A 6,389-nucleotide genomic window follows, 5' to 3' on the forward strand; every position below is an offset into this window, starting at 1 on the left:
TGTTGCTAAATGAATGATGCAACTGACTTCTGAATCCAGGCCTCTCTTGCATATTAAGTTACTGCTGCCTCCTCAATATGTCTTTTTATACTACAGGCAAGTCTCTGTAGTCTTTCTTTCCGCTTCACTGAGGATTATCTGCTCCATATAAAAAGCCCACCAGAGCTGTCCAACATTTGGGTTGGTCCCAAAGAAACTCAAGGACCCACAGGGAAATGTTTCAAAAATACAGAACAATGTCTTTCTTTGCCATCCTCTGCAAAGTGTCTTTCTGCTGACCAGCTGACGTATGCTCACGGCAGGCACTGTACAACCCCCTCACCTTTCCGATTCCCCCTCAGCCCAGCATGTAACATGCCAGGCTGTGTCCAGCAACACCTCATTTTTCGATTGCTCTGGGCGGCTGTTGAGCTCTGCTCCATGCCTGCCCTGGGAAGCGGGGAGGACGCTGTGAGCCCTGCTGGCAGGCTCCTCCTCGAGTCGTACGAGGCTTGCGAGCACGAGATTGCTATAATATTGAGCAAGGTTTTCCAACACATGCTTTTCTCTGGCAAATCGCCACCCACAGCGCAGTGTGCCAACATAACACTTTGACTTAAAGAGGGAAAACTGCCAGATAAATGTTTTAGTTGCAGGCCTGTTTCATTGTTGAATTCTAAAATCTTGGCAAAAGCCTTTGCCAGTGGATGGGGAAGCTGCCTTGCTGTTGACGCTGGTGAACAGGGACTAAAGCAAATGTGTTCAGGAATGACATTTGGTGGACATCAGCCGCCAGCTAATTATGTTTTGGTCCTTGCTTTCTGCACCAAAGGCATGCAGAGCAGATCAATGACAATGGAGAGGGGGGACTATTAGAGAACAGAACTTCTGCAACATGGACGCTTTAATTGTCTGGTGGTTGGCAAGCAATAGGATTTCTTGTGATTTTGAGGAATATATCAGTGATTTGGGGGCACTTTCTGAGCCTGCAGCTTGCTTGCTCTTTGAGATGCTGGCCTTTCATGGTTATGGCGATAAGTCCCTGGCATCAAGCAGCATTTCAATAGGGCAGAACAGTACTAGACTAAGGGAAAATTTACATTGCATTTGCGTCCCTGGAATAAGGGTGAAACACAGCTTTGCTCCCTGCCACACCTGGAATCCATCCTTTGGGCTATTGCCGTTTCTGTGCTCTGTTAGCCGCATGCAGCCTCTCCAGCTACGCTGGGCACAGTGAAAACTCTGTGTGCACAACCCAGCCATAACGTCAGCCAGAAGATCCTTCCGAAAGAACAGGGATTAACACTCCTCTGCTTCGATCCACAAGGTGTCAGAAGGACATTTTGTGCTTTTCTGCCCCAGACCCAGGGAACCACAGGATGAACAAAATGTCAGAGTTAGTCAATAGGAAGGAAAAGGCTGAACTTGCCTGTCAAAGCACCACTTGCAACAGAAAAAAAATACTGTAATTGTTGATTTTCTAAAGAAACTCTTGTTTGCCTGGCCTATATCTTCTGGGGTAGCCACCTACACAGCTTTTCTTCATCGGGGATCATTTATTTTGTTCTCAGATCATTGTCTACACTAATTGTCTTAAACAAGACTAACTCCCTTTCTCTTTATTCCCTAGTGGCCTTGGTAGGTTTTAATTACCTTTAGGGGGTTCCCCATATAATTGCACATCAAGTTCATTAATGACCACAATATGTTCACCTAATAGGTATCCATTAAAATCCAATGGGTTCCCATCAAAATGAGTTATGGGACACGACAGAAAACTCACTAAAATCCCAGTGTCTTTAGTTACAGTGAATTAAACGTTGTGTCTATTAAGAAAGGTAAAAAACAAATGCCAAGTTGAGTAAAATAATCTCACAAACCAATACATTTATATCTACAGAGCTCTGCAGAAACTAGCAAAAGTTTCCCTCCAGACACTTTCCTGAAGTTCCCACTGTGTCCTGGGACACCTGATGTCTGAGGATCCTGCGCCCTGGCTGCAGGGTTGGCAGCACGTGCCTTCTCCCCGTGCCTCCTTCCATAGCTTGCTATAGGACATGCACATTGTTTTATAGCAGCTCTGAGTTGCTCAGTGCAAATCCATACAGCATGTTTGCTGGGAAGCAAAGGAGAGAGCGCTGGGCTGGGTTTTGGGGAGTGGTGCTGGGGTGCTGAAGGAGTGCAGGTGTGGGGCAGTGGGCATGAGAGAACGCAGGGGAGGCTGGAGTGGAGAGATGGAGTTGTTCCTAGCCTTTCTTCTCTCTCTGCACTTTCCACCATGAGCAGATCCTCCCTCTCTTTGTTGCTTCATCCCCTCTCAGTTTCCCATCTTTCACTCCCAACTGCAATAACCTCCTGAGGTCCTGCAGCAAACTGGAGGGAGCTATTTTTTCACGCTTCTCTCTTGACCCTTATCTCTTCTGTGGCTGGCAGCCCAGGTACTGTCCAGGGACAGAAAGGAGAAGTCATTCTTGCATCTTCAGCGCTAAGATAAGCCCAAGTAGGAATGTCTTGAGGCTGTGAGATTATGTCAGCCCTGGGGCTGTTTGTACCCTCTCATTCCATCTGGATCTTGGGGGCAAAGAGCATCTTTGAGCTGAAAAAGTGTTCAGGACAAACCTTTTCATTTGTACCTGAGCTGCTTCTGCAGTGTTGAGCCCCATTGAATGGTTCTGCTGCTACGTACTGGCTTCTGCTACAACAAGCAGGACTTCAGAGAAAAAATCAAACTGCTCTAAATTCCAGTAAGCAAATCTGTGACTCTTCATGGCAACTCCACATTATTCCCAGGTTGTTTGCTATTTCCTCTGTTCTTCCTTCCCTGCTGCCTTCATTATCGCGCTGAATATCACCAGGGCAGCATGACAAGAATCTAGAGAGACACATTATTAGGACAGCCTTGTTCATACCTCTGAACTGTAGCGTTTGTTAACATTTCTGAGCTTGGAAGGGTGGGGGAGGATGGCAAAATCTGCTTTTTCAAATTAGAAAGATGTGTTTTAACAGTGTGTCTGAGTGAGATACATACTTTGCAGTTGCTAATCGTGACCATTCAGGGAGCTCCCTCTTGCTCTGCCGCACAGCGAGCCCCTTGGAGTGGCACAGTCTCGGCAGGTGTCGTCCAGACCCTGCCGCTCCAGGCACCCCGAGCGTGGGCTCTGGAGTGGAATCCTCACCTGCTCTTTGCACCGTGGGTCCCATTCCCTGTGCTTAAGCAGCTCTGACCCTCTGCAGTGCAGTTGCGGTGCGTTATAAAGCTCTGTAGAACAAAAGGCGGTACCACGACGTGCAGACAGCATTTCAGCAGCAGTAAGCAATAAGCTTCTGAAAAGAAGGGGGTAACTTAGTACCTGGCAGACTCTGCTCCACACCAGCAGCTGAGCCGTGTTTGCAGAGCATTACGGTGCGGTGACGGCCACAGCTGGAACCTCCGGCGGGGCTGTTTGAGGCTGGGATGTGGACACTTCAATGTGATCTTATCTGTGCTGCCGAAGGCCACATTTTCCAATGCCTTCAGCTTTCATTTTGTTGCCACAAGCGTTGTCTGCTTTTTAACATTAGTTTGCTATAAGGCTGCCCAAGAATGCAGAGCACGGTGCTTGTTCCTGTGTGTGGACAGGTTTGGTCTGGGATCAGAGTGTCTCGCTCTGGTCCTGCAGTAAGATTGTCTGCATTGCCTTGTGTGAAACAGAGCTTAGAAGAGGGAGTGGGGGCATTACTTTTCCTCTTTTAATTCCCTTGTGTGTCTAAGATACAAGCACAGAACTGCAGGACACAGACCTTTACTTTCCTGTTTCACCAAGTGCCAGGCAGCCTTTTGGGGGTTCCCAATACCTTCAGCAGGAGCCAGCAAGTGAATGGAACTGGCTGCCTGCCCCAGCGAAGGCTTTGTGCCTGGTTCGGGCAGCTTCCTCAAGTTCCCTCAGCGCCAAGAGGGGAACCAGAGGAAGTTCCTACAGACAGAAATGTTTTATTGCCATTTCCTGTTATGAAAACCCAACAAAGCATCAAATCTTAGAGGTTTCACTTGTTTATCTCACAATGAACTAAGGAACTTTAAAGTTTTTCTCACAAGTAATTAAATTGTGAGTTTTCTCTGCAGTTGCTGGAGGTAATTTAGCATTTTAATTAGCTCTAAGCTACAAACACATACCTTACCTGAGAAAGAAACAAAAAAATGTTTTCTGGTCTCTGGCACTTACAAGAACATAAAACAGTCCCTTTCTTGTCTTGCCACCAACTTTTATTTAGTGCTGCTAAAAGATAGCAGAACGTCAGCCTTGGAGACTGATTCTTCCTCCTAGACAGGAGACCACATCTGCTCACAGGCGAGAGAGCTGTTGCTGGAAGGCACCAGGTCTCTGTTCGGTGCTGGCCTTAGCCGGCTGTTACACTCAATTGCATGCGAATTGGCATCTGCAGAGAAGGCAGCGAACAAGCGCAGGGCGGTAGGACAGCCTGACATTTGCAGAGCTGTCTTCTCCCCTCCGTGTTCCTCCTTCCCTGTGCCCTTCCCTCATTCTCTGCAGATGTTTCAAAGCCATCCGGATTGCACTGTTCTCCAGTGGGCCACAGTTTTGTTGACTGGCCTTTTTTTCTTTCCAGGAACACATGTGCTTTGCTTTCTCTCCAATTCTGTCACTTTTTATTAACTCAAACAAAATTTAGGGAAGCAAACACCTCTTTGAAAATACTTTCAGTAACTTGGTATGATACTGTCTGAGAAGTGCTGAAATCATTCCAGGGCTCCAAGAGAGCAGTCTGTGGTGGTGTCAAGAAGAGTTTTACAGCACATGCAGCTGGGGCCACGGCTCCTGTTACAGCCTGCCAAGGCTGGTCTGGCCCAGCCCTGCTCTGCTCCTTACCACTGAGGGACCGTTTGGGTGTTTGAACAGGAATATGAGGTGGCTGGTGCTGTGTTTCAGGGTATGGGGCAAGGCGTGCACATCACGCAATTGCTTGCCCAGCCTGGCTTCCTGATAATCCCTATCCCATGCAAGCAATCTCATCTCAACTTCCATGCAGTATTTTACATATTTGAGGCACTAATATGGGCCAGACAGTGGCTACCCATGTAAACAACCCCGCAGTACCCTTGGCAAAGCTGGGATCAGAGTGCCGGTGTGAGCCTGTGTGATCCAGCTGAGTTCAGTGGATCAAGCTAATTGACTTGGGAAGACAGTGGGTTTGACTTCAGTAACAGGGAATGGAGACGTGTAGAGCTCAGTAATGGGGAATGGGGACATGGAGAGCTGTGCTTGCAGGGCTGGTGGTTTCAGGGAACATTGTGCAACTCCTGACTGGAATAGGAGTCGTAAGTGTCAGCACTTCTAAAGACTGGACCTGGTATCTGGCTTAACATACACTCTCAGACAGCACCATGTCCTGCTCACCTTTGACATGGCTGAAGAGAGCCAGAGGGTTTAACGTTAGGAAGAAAACTGCATTGCCAAGAGAGACCAGCCTGCAGCACAGGACAAGCTCCGTTGGAGGGAAAGCGGCAGGCAGCGTGGCTGTTGGAGTCCAGCAGAGGCCAAGGGATGGACTCCTCTGGTACACTTACAGACTGTGTTGCTTCAGCTACTACCTATAGTAGCTTGACAGGCCCTGCTTAGGATCTGGAGCCCTGGGCGATTTCCCTGCTCACTTGCTTCCAAAGCCGACTCTGGCAGTAGGAAATCACAAAAGCTCTTTCAGATACTTACAGCCACATTTGAAATAACTATGAGCACTTCAGTGGACGAAATGAATTGGAAAATGGGCTGGAAGGATGAAAACAGCCAAGGATTTGGTTGTAAAAACTGTGTGGTACTGGAGGAGGGTGGAGGCAGCAGACTGAGCGGTGCTGCAGTGCCCCACTGCTCCTGCCGCTACACGAGAAGGAAGGAGACCTGTACAACACGAATGTGGAGCCCCAGCTCTGCACCAGTTTGTGTGAAAAAGCTCAGGTGTTGCCCAAGATCAGATGTGAGATATTGTTTGACGCATGTGACTGCCAGACCAGAGAGGAAAGATTAAGTTTTCATATTAACAGCTCTTGGCAAGCTCCAGATTTTTCATCTTTTCATAGATTGCAGAGGTGCCAAGAACTGAGGCAAACAAAGGGTGAAAAATATTTCATTCATCCTGTAAACAGTGAGTTCAGGGACACCCATTATGAACTGAGTCAAGTGCAGAGCTCTGGATCCAGCCCTGGGCAGGAATGCTCTCTTCTGAGACTTGTCTTCTTTGGATCCTTGAAAAGGAGAAGAATGCTTTCTGCATTTGAAAGCAGCAAGTCGGATGGAGCAAATGCAAGGACAATTTAGTGAAACTCTGCTTTCTTGTCAAATTGAGCATAAGACGTTAAGTTTGTACTTACCATAACTGAAAGGCACTTGTTCTCCAGAAAAGAGTTCATCAATTTCCTT

Source organism: Caloenas nicobarica, chromosome 19, assembly GCF_036013445.1.
Source record: "Caloenas nicobarica isolate bCalNic1 chromosome 19, bCalNic1.hap1, whole genome shotgun sequence".
Lineage (NCBI taxonomy): Eukaryota > Metazoa > Chordata > Aves > Columbiformes > Columbidae > Caloenas > Caloenas nicobarica.